The sequence below is a fragment of the Elephantulus edwardii genome, unplaced genomic scaffold (genome assembly GCF_000299155.1).
Source record: "Elephantulus edwardii isolate Elephantulus edwardi_28Jun2011 unplaced genomic scaffold, EleEdw1.0 scaffold00017, whole genome shotgun sequence".
Lineage (NCBI taxonomy): Eukaryota > Metazoa > Chordata > Mammalia > Macroscelidea > Macroscelididae > Elephantulus > Elephantulus edwardii.
Genome location: NW_006399767.1, coordinates 1,751,919 through 1,763,348, shown reverse-complemented (window position 1 = coordinate 1,763,348; position 11,430 = coordinate 1,751,919).

The window sequence follows — 11,430 nt, the reverse complement described above, 5'->3', positions numbered from 1 at the left end:
TTAATTTATATTATATATTTTCAAGACTATCTGGTAGTATAAGATGTTCTATGTGGAGTTGCTAAGCAAAAGGACAGCAGTTCGAATCCCACAGCAGCACAGTAAGAGAAAGATGATGCAATCTGGGAAGTAAGGTTTCAACTCGTTGCGACTGAGTTAGAATGGAATCGTAACTAACTGATGCTCACTTGGATTTCTGAGGCTGTAAATTGTACCAGAGAAGATTATCTATCTTTCTCCTAAACAAATACATGGCTTTAGGGCTAATAGTGCAACTTTCTACATACAGACTACATCACTTCTGAAGCCTGGTGGAAGGTTGCCATGAGTCAGAATTTATGAAGAGTGTGGTTTTGATTTTTAACTTACATCCATTTCTAGAAGTCATTTTAAACCAATTAGTTTTGTTTTCATAATAAGTTCAAAAGAGTGAACCTCTCTGTCAGTGAAGGCTTTCCTGATGTTCCACCCCTCTCCAGCACTCGCAGCTCCTTCCTTTGTACATTAAAGGGGTTTATTATATGGTGTTTCTACTATGTAATAAATATGTGCTATGTAATAGCACATATTTGCTCTTGACAACCACTGTGCTATGTAAAATCAGTAAAAACTCAACAATTTATGGGAGAAATAGGATTAGAGTTACCTTACTTATAAATAGGAGCTCTGATGGCCTAGTGGTGAGAACCTGCACTGCAATTCTGAAGGCACATGGTTCAAGGCCACCACATGCTCCGCGGGAGAAGGATGGGCAATCTTCATACAATTAAGTACTTCTGAAAACTTGCCCCAGAGGGTCCGCTAAGGGATCAGTTCTGACTCTATGGTACATAACAACAACAATGCTTAAAAATAACTAGTAATTCATAACAGAAATAAAAAAGATGGAATGACCACTCTTGCTCAGTTTTACAGATGCTAAATGGCAAGTAATTAATGAATACTAAAACGAATAGAGAACTCTGGTGGCTTAGTGATAAGGAGCTGTGGAGCCAACTCAAAGGCACCCAGTTCAAATCCACCAGCTGCTCTGCAGAAGTAAGATGGACAATCTCTTCTGAAAACCTGCTGGAGAGACAGTTATGGGTCAGAGCTGACTTGACGGTATATAAAAGCAACAACAAAACTGCAATAAGTCTCACACTGGATCTGGAAGAGGACTGGAGTTGCTTCTGGAAAAAGACATCTAAAATGCTTAGTTATGAGTTACTATGATATGGAAGATTTTCTGGAGTCTGAGGGAGAACCGTAGGATCAGATGAGGAGGGTGAGGTGCCTAACTGTTTCCTGCAGTTACCCAATGTTTCACTGGGATGAACTCATACACTAAGCACATGTGGAATCCACAGTCTGCCCAAATTGCTCCAAAAGATACCAAATCCATGTTGGAACAAATTTGTGTTTTTAAAGCAAGTGCTACAGGAGAACCATTTGCAGTCATTTCTTATCACTCTAAAATAATCTATTTTCCTTTAAGTTGCTTTCCTGCCCTTTTCCTACTCTTTGGTCTAGATTGTGAGTTCTTTGAAGATAAGAATTACATCTTCTCCTTGCAGCATCTGTCCTTCCTAACACAGTACTAAGAACATAGGAAGTACTCAGGGTATTACTCAGATTTAAGTGATGTCTGACTACTTCATAGTCAATATTAAATTCCTCAGTGACAAACCCCAAGCACCTGTGTAACCCTAGAATATATCTTAAATTCACAATTAAGTGGTGGGCAAAAGCCTTGACAGTGGGCACATTTTCAGCTTCTGCCAGTCCATCCACCCTTTTATGCACTTGTTCAGGGAGACTTCTCTAGTCCTAAGAAAATGCCAGTGACTGAGTCAATGGTTTCAGTGTCTTAATGGAACAGACTATGGGGAGCCTAAACAAGCCCAGGAAACAATGGTCAGTGTTGTTTTTGAAAGTCTCCCTCAATCCCTCCCCCAGCTTGGAAACCCATCCATCCAGGCTGCTCAGAAGATCAGGACCGAAACCTAGCCAGTCTGGCGGAAATGATTTTGCACAGGACCAAGTCATAAAACCAATGAGAACCACATTCTTTTCCCATTGGTGTGCCTGGAACTATTCCTCACATTGGATAGATGGGCAAGTGGACATTGTTAGAGAATTTAGAACATCCGATCATGAAGCCCACTCTGGAAGCACCAGCATGTTCTCAATGTCTTCTAATTTGAAGGTCCTTTCTGCGTGTATCTGATTACTGAGCTCTCTTCACGGTTCCCAACTTTTGCATTCCAGTCACCCATCATTATTAAGACATCTTGGTTGCATGTTCGATTGATTTCTGACAGCAAAAGTTGGTAGAAATCATCTATTTCCTCCTCTTTGGCTCTGGTTATTGGTGCATAAATTTGAATGATAGTGGTATTAGCTGTATTCCTTGTGTGTGGATATTATCCCGTCACTCACAATGTTGTATTTCAAGATAGATCTAGAAACGGCCTTTTAAACTATGAACGTGGGTTTTTTTTCCTCACCTTTTCATCTCCAGAGAAGTATGCCAATATGATCGTCTGATTCAAAATTTCCCATGCCAGTCCGTCTCATTTCACCAATACCTAATATGTCAATATTTATGCATTCCATTTCTTTCTTAACAATGTCTGGCTTTCCTACATTCATGTTTCTCACATTCTACATTCCAATCATTAGTTTCTACTTACAACTGTTCCTCCTCCTTTGTGTTTCCAAATTTGATGGCTCACCCTCAGTTATGCATACTCTTGACAAGACCTTCAAAAGAAAAGCTCAAAAAATCCAGAAAATTTGCTTTATTGTTTTAACACAGTACTAACCGGTTTATCACTTTTTAATTTGGGGTTTGCCGTTCTTATAAACAAAGAATATGAATATCCATATGGGTGCCATTGCCCTCTACTGGAGAAAATGGGTAATGTTTCGCTGCAGGCCACACTGAAAGATCAGCCTATGTTTGGCTGGTATTTTGTCTTTAAAAGATTTTATGTGGACCATTTTAATATGTCCTTATTATAATGCTGTCGTATGACTAAGCTATTTTCATTGCCATTTTACAGATGAAAATACTGAGGCAGAGAAGGAAATGCATTCATTTAATATACATACTTCAAAACAGCTACTTTTACAAAGCACTTTGCTGAGCCATTTACAAAGACAGGTTTGATAATGTCTGCTCTCAGGAAGCTTATAATGTGTTACAAGTTTGACTTATACATAAATAACCGCATTGAAAAGAAATCTGAGTATAAAAACCCTAATATTTATTGACTGTCCACTGAGTGTCAGGTGCACCTGGTTTTAACAAATGACTGCAATGAGGTTGGGTGTGGTTAAGACATTTGTCTGAGGCCCAGAACGCTATGGGAAAAGAAAATGGAAAAAAAAAACCCAAAACACAACCAACCAACCAAACCACTACCATCAAAGCTGTTCTGATTCATATCTGACCTTCCAGGGGGTTTGTTATTGCTGTTTCGTACAACAGAGTTGGAACCAACCCATAGCTGACCCTTGGGCAAGTTTTCAGAGGCAGCTAATTATAGGATAGGAGATTGCCCATTCTTCTCCTGCGGAGCAACTTGTGGCTTCAAACCTTATGCCTTCAGGATTACAGTGCAGCTTCTTGCCACTAGGCCACCAGAGCAGGAAGATACTATCTTTTCTCCAGAGGAGCTGCTGGGGGATTTGAACTGAGGCAGTTATCCAACCTTTGGGTTGGCATCACTGTTAACTATGCTACCAGAAGTCCTGATGAGAAGTGAGAACAGATAATTTGCCTCTCATGCAAGTTGAGGAAGATGCAAAAAACTTTTTTGGTGGTGTGTGCTGTTGGCCCCTGAAAAGGGGATGAAACATGAAGTAAACAGATACAGCATTCTTTGTCCTTTGATCCTGATGATCATTTAGGTGAGTATGTGGCCGATTTTGACCTATTGTTTTCTTTTTATGCCCAGAAATTCTGCAAACTCTTACCACCTCCTAGGTAAATCTGTTCCCTGTAGCCTTTCAGAAAGTTGGGATAAGAAAGTAGAATAAAGGATTGGATCCATAGAAATTTCTCAGAACTTTCAAATTCATGGCCCAAAGGACAAGAGGAGCTGAGGAAAGACATGGAAAGAGCAGAAAAACCAAGTCATGTTTTGGAAACAGCTTTAAGAAAAAAAAATACTGGGTTTAATGTGATTTTGTTCTTTTGATTCTCCTGCAAACCAAGAAGAGTATAAAAAAGGAAAGAAAGACCACACCTAGAGAGGCAGAGAGAGAAGACAGAAAAGAGGAGAGAAGGATCTAGAGAAAGACAGAGGCAGAGAAGGATTGCTGCTGTTACTGCCGCTGCTGCTGCTAGTGTGTCACATCGAGTCAAAACCAACTCACAGCTGACCTGGTGGGTGTTCAGAGGCTGTGAATTGCATGGGAGGAGATTGCCCATTTTTCTCCCATAGCAACTGGTGGCCTCTAACCCTGTGTCTTCAGGATTGCAGCGCAGCTTCTTCCCACTAGGCCACCAGAACTCCCTAGAGAAAGACTAAGCTGGAAAAGAAAAGGAAGGGAGAGATAGACAGGGAGGCAGAGTGAGGAGAGCCAGTTAGACTTTACATTTAGATTTTTTTTATTATTACCATATTTTTATCACATATGTTCCTTATTTATTCATTAATCAAGAATCAATTTATTAAGTGCTTACCACTCACTGGATCAGCTATAAGTTGGTTGTGACTTGACTGCTCAAAGCAGCACCATGGCCCTGGTGCCATCCATATAATGCCTAATTATGTCCACCAGAGGACAGGAAGGTTTTGGGAGGGCTAGAAGTGTAAAGAGCAGAAAAGCCAAGTCAGGTTTGAGGACTGGGTCTAATACTTTTACAAAAGAAGTACAGGTGGAGGAAGAAATACCATGGACCTCTGGTGATTCCACAGGGAATTAGAACAATTAAAAAAATGTTGTGCCTCTTAAGTCAATAAACTTCTCCAACAAGATAAAAAGGAAGGCCACAAATTAGAAAAAAAAAATTTGACAATGACGTATGTGATAAGGTTCTTGAATCTAAAACTCATAGGATACTCCAGCATCTCAACAAGTAAAAGGCAAACAATCCAATCACAAAATAGAAGATATGAATAGAAACAGCCACTTTACCAAAAAGGAAAGTTAGATGGTCAATAAGCGCATGAAAAAAAGTTACATATCCCTAATTATTAGAAATAGGCAAATCAAAATAGCAATAAAATAGCTTCTCACCCCAGAAACAATAGCAAAGTTCAACAGGACTACAAACAACAAATGTGGGTAAGGATGTGAAGAGATTGGAACTCTCAATATGCTGCTGGTGAGGACATAAAATGGCACAACCACTTTGGAAGGTAATCTGGCGTTTCTTCAAAAAGTTGGAAATAGAAATACCACTTGACCAACCATCCTCCTATTAGGAATATATTGTTGTTGTTGTTGTTTGGTGCCATCAAGTTGTAGATGATTCATAGCAATCCTGTGAACAAAAGACCTTAACACACTTGTATAACTTTCATCATTTCTCCATGTTCATAGACTTTCTGAAGGCAAGGTATTTCAGAAATTGATGCCACTCCTGCTTCCAAGATTATTTTAATTGGGGAGCTCCACCAAACACTGCCCACCATGGGTAACCATTATCACATTTGTTGTATCAAGGTCATGATGTCTAGCATCATAGCAACTATGAGTTACCTCTGTACAGCAAATGGACAGACCAGAGCCCTAACAAACTGGTGGATGCACACCCGTGCTTCTGTGGCATTATTCAAAACAAGAGATGGAAGCAACCTAAATGCCTATCAACAAACTAATGGATACAAATCTGTGATACATTCACACAATGGAATATTAAGCAGCTTTGGAAAAAAATTACCTTATAAAATACTATACAAGATGGATGGATCTGGGAGAAATTATTCTGAGTGAAATATCTGTTATTAAAGACAAAAACTGCATAAGAAAAATATTGTAAGAACAGGCTTGATGGGTGGGAGGGAATAGGTAAAAAAGGACTCTATAAAAGGAATGGATGATGAAGTATTATATGTATCACAATCTGGAATAAGAAGTACATTATAAAAGTGAATTCGAAAAGGAGAGTAGAAGAATGGAAATGTGTATAGATGAACAAATGAAAACCAAGCCTTTCTGTAAAATTATTTCATAATTCCAAGTAAATAAAAATGCTGTGCCTCTGGTGGTTTGAATCTACTGGCAGCTCTATGGGAGAAAGATGGACAGTTTCTCTCAATGCCATTTACTGCCTCAGAAACCTGCCAGAAGGTCAGCTCAGAGTTAATTCTTACTCCAAGGCAATGTATTTGAATTGAGGTGCCAGGAACTGTTAGAAGTAGGGAATAGAAAGGTAAACACTCAGTTTCTTCCCTTATCTTGCTTCACATCCTTTGCCTCACCAGTAGCCTGCGCCTCTGATGTTTAACAAACCCTGGGTTAGATTGCACTAACATTGCCTCATACTCAACTGGACTTGGGTCTGGACGTACTTGTTCAACCACTTTCCTGGTATTACTGAGACGATCTACAACCACAAGCCAGACGACATCTTTTGACGCTATATTGTTATTGTTCAGATCTAGCTCCCACTTTGAATTTAGGAGAAGAAGACCTGCACTTCTCACAAAAATCATGAAGGCAGAGAAGATCAACTTACTAAGTCACAAACTTTTTTCACTTGAAAACAAAAAAAATCATTTTATTTGCTTTCATTACTACCTTTACTGCTGGCAGACCCACGTGTGGATTTTGCTAAAATATTAGTTTCTTTTTTAAATATTGACAATGCTACACTTCCGTCTCCTTGCTCCCATCTGGTACATCTTGGAGGCGATGGGACCTGGGCAAGTTGCTAACCCTGGAGGTGGGGGGATGGGTGGGGGAACAGTTTTATACCACCAGGCAAGGCAAATGCAAGCAGATGGAGGTGAGTTCAATTGTTTAACTTGGTGTAAAAGTTTCTTCTTCCTTTCTTTTTGTGAACTTTGCCAACAACTTTTCCTTATTTTTACAGAAGTAGGTTTTCAGTCTTTGTGGTGGTTTTTAATCTTTGAGTTCATAGAAAATGGCTAAGAAAGAAGAGGTAAAAATGGGGCGTTTTTACAACGTTTGCAGCCATTTGTCAAGCAATGTGGGTGAAGGAGAGATGGACAGTGATACAGAGCTAAAGTCAATGCTTCCAGAATTTTTAAAAAAAATCTTTTAAAAGTCTACTCGGCTCTAAACACTGGAACCTATTTAAGGCAAATAGGACTGTTAACTTTCATAAACAAATTGTGGATACACTAAACCCCATCTGTCCTGCACTTCTCATTTATTAAACTTGTCTAAACTCTTTCTCTGGAGAAAGGATGAAAGTCACACAAGTGTTGAGGACTTTCATTCACAGGTCACTATGAGTCGCCTACGACACGATGGCACTTAACAACAATAACCACAACAAACTCTTTCTGAGGTTTCTTTTTAATTTTTTTTTAGTTATCAATGCGTATAAATAATTGACATAACAAATTCCACATGCTACTTTATTTCTAGTTTAGAACTCCATTTCCAACTTCATGAACGTTCCTCAAACTTTGCTATCTGCACACCCATGCATATCACGGCTTTGTCCATAATAACAAAGAGTTGGAAACAACCTAAGTGCTCATCAAGAAATGAATGGATACAAAAGCTGTGGTATATTCACACAATGGAATACCACATTGCATTGAAAAACAAGACACTCATGCAATATTATTCAAAATGGGTGACCCTGGAGGACATTATGCTGAATGAAATATCTCAGTAACAAAAGGACAAATACTGCATAGTGGCACTGTTGTAAAACAGGACTGACTTCAGGGTTGGGAACAGATGGGATAAATAATGTATACTGCATTAAAACAGATAAGGGAGAAAACTGTTTAAAAGGGATATGTGATTATGTATTTTTGTCATGACAGGAATCCAGAACAAAGGCTACGCAGGGAAGTGGACTGGGGGGTGAGGGGGAGGTATTGTATAACAATGAAATAATTTTTCCTTTAATTCTCAAAGAGAAGAGTGAACTGGGGTGGGGAGGGATGGACAGGGAGAAAGGGGCAACAATGAATGAATGAATGGAAACCCAAACTTTCTGTAAATTTCATTAAAATGAATAATAATTTTAAAAATTGCCATCATGGGTCAGGGAAGAAAAGATGTCTCTAATCATCTCTTCTTATTTTCCATAACTTTCAAATTAAAGCTTTATAATCCTCAAGGTCTATTTGGCATTGGAAACAACAATACCAACAACATTTTAGAAAAAAAATTTACCTTGGAGGAGCGTGTTGTTGTGCACATTCCAGTCAGTTATGCCTTATAAACTCCATAGCCTAAGCCAAAAAAAGAGGACACAAAGCAGAATAATACAACTTTGAATCTTACAGGGAGACAGGAGTTCAACACATAACTATGATCCAAATACAGTGGAGTCACCAGATGGGGTGGGGAGAAATGCAGCTGAAGGAGAAATTGCTCCTGGGAGGCGGCGGGATTCAGTGAAAGCCATAGGACTGAGGAGCTTCTTGATTCTTGGTGAAAAGCAGTGTAAGTAGAGGTTCTGGGCACGAGCGTCGGCAAATAGAGTCGGAATTGATGAATAATCTGCTGTATTAGACTTGTGGGCAAAAGACTTTACATTTTTAAACATTTTCCTCCAAAGTCAAATGAAGATAATGATACCTCTCTCGTAGCGTAATTGTGAGGATCATCTGATGGGTTGTATGTATGGCTTTTCGCCCAGTGTTTGGAATCTTGTGAGCATGTATGTGGTAACTGTTATCACCATTATTGTCATCACTATAATCCTAATCATCACCATCACTGTCATCGTTATGCTTATTCAGATACATATCCAAGTGCTTCATTCTGCCTCCTCAGAAGAAACATCCAGTTGTCTATTTCTCTTTCATTGTCCCAAAGAATTATGTGTCCCATTGAGATCACACCAATATCACTCAGCTTATTTGGTATAATGTAGATTTCTAGACTGCTTATTTAATAAGAATCTCAGTGGTGAAACTCTAAAGACTATCTTTCATAAGCTTATTAGGGCAAATCATATTTACAATAAAGGATAAAACCCCCCTTCCTATGTTGACTTCTCTCCAGTCTACTCGAGACTATGTTTTTAACACAGGTTTCTCAAAAGCCTTGAGGTTCCTTTTTCTGTTCATCCCCTCCCCACAGTTTTATGCCAGATTTCATTTATAAGATAGTTGCCCCAAGACATTTTTAAACCTAGAACCAAGCTTGTCCCCTGAGATCATTTTTCAGTGAAATAGCAGAATGCCACAGAAAATAAAAGAGTATTAGCCATAAGACTGGTGCCCTACTTACAAATAATTCTGAGACCAAAAGGTCACCAAGTCATCAAAGGCAAATATGAGATGGTAAGAAGGCAGAAAAACTAGAATAGTAGAAAGGAAACAAATTAAACACAATTAAAGAAATTCTTGAGACATTATGATAAATGCCACTAAAATCACTGAGCAATCTGTGTGATGATTGCCAAATGAGAACGCAGGATGGTATATAAATTTTCCCTAAAAAGATCAATGAAATATTAATTAGAAAAAAAATTTACCTTCATTCTTTGTCATATTTCACAAATGTCTTGGTAATTTCTAAGACTGTCAAGTTTCCATTTTTTCTAGGACAGAATAAAAGAATATATATATAGTTCCTTCAATGTGAATTGTACCTCAACATCAAGAAAATTAAAATACTCACCCCTGGAACGAAAAGTAGCATCCTAATGTTGTTAGGTTCTGTCAAGTCAAGTACAAACGATAACAACCTTATGAACAACAGATCTGTATCCTGTCCGATCCTGTGCCATCCTCACAATATCTGACACACTAGAGTCCATTGCAGCAGTCACCATGTCAATCCACCTAGCTGAGGATCCTCCTCTCCTTTTCCAACCCTACACCATTCCAAGCATCATGTCCTGCTTCAAAGAATAGCCCGTGCTAAGAACATTGCCAAAGTGTATGAGGCAAAGCCCCATCATTCTTGCCTCCAAAGAGTGCTCCAGCTGCGCCCTCTCCTAGACATATTTGTTCTCTAGGTCATCCATGAAATGTTCAGTGCTTTTCTCCAACACCACAGCTCAAAAGTGTCAATTCTCCTGTAATCCTTTTTCATTGTCCAGATGCATAGTAAGTGATGGGACAGTACATGGCCTGAAACAGAAACACCTTAGTCCTCAAACTGACATCATTGCTCCTCAATAATTTGGAGAAGTCCCTAACTGCAGATTTTCCCAGTGTGATCCATCTCCTGATCTCCTGACTGCTGCTACCAACTATATTGATTGTGCATCCAAGTAAGATAAAGTCATTGACGGTGTCCATTGGTGATGATTTGTGTGTTCTTGACATATTGACATATTGACATACTGAAAGCTGCAATGCTTGACCTTTCTGCAGGAAGTGTTTCAAGTTCTCAGTTTTAGCAAGCCATTGGCATACCAAATGTTACTGATTTGAGTCATCTGCACACCGAAGGTTTTTGATGAATCTTTCTCCAATCCTGATTCACATTTTACTTTATAAAGTCCAGTTTCTTAAATAATTTGCTCAACATACAGACTGAACAGGTATGGAGAAGGGATACAACCATGATGTACACCTTTGTTATTTTTAAACTATGCAGTGTTCCTTTACTCTGTTTGTACAATGGTTTCTTGAAAGTTTAGGTTTCTCATGAGGACAATTAAATGTTCTGGGATCCTTATTCTTCTAACTGTTTGGCATAATTTGTTATGATTCATATTGTCATTGCACAGTCATGTTATTGTTGTTACGTTGAGTCGCCTGTGACTCACAACAGCTATGAATCATGCACTATCCTAAGCCAGTCTCACTGACTCTGAAACACTTAATCCCATTGCCCCAATTATTGTGTCAGTCTATTTCGTCAAGGGACTTCCTTTACTGCGCTGTCCCTCCACCCTTCCAAGCATGATGTCCTCCTCCAAGGACAGGTCTCTCCTGGCCACATGCCCGAAGTATGTAAGATGGAGCTTCAAAATCTTTGCCTCTGAGGAGAAACTTGGTTCCACCAACTTCACTTCAGAAAACTCTATACTATTAATATTAAGATTGAAGGACAAGTTCTTACGACTTGAACTTGATGTATGTAATAAACCAAAACCAAATCCATTGCTGCTTAATCAGTTAGGACTCATAGAGACCCTCAGAACCCATGCATTTCTGAGACTACACAAATCTTTATAAGAGGAGACTGCCTTCTTTTTCTGAAGAGCAGCTGGTGGATGTGAGTGACTGGCCTCTTGGTTACGCATTATACGACCAGGGCTCCTTGATCTTATAGATAATCTGTCTGAAATAAGGCCTGCCATTTCAGCTAACAGATGCT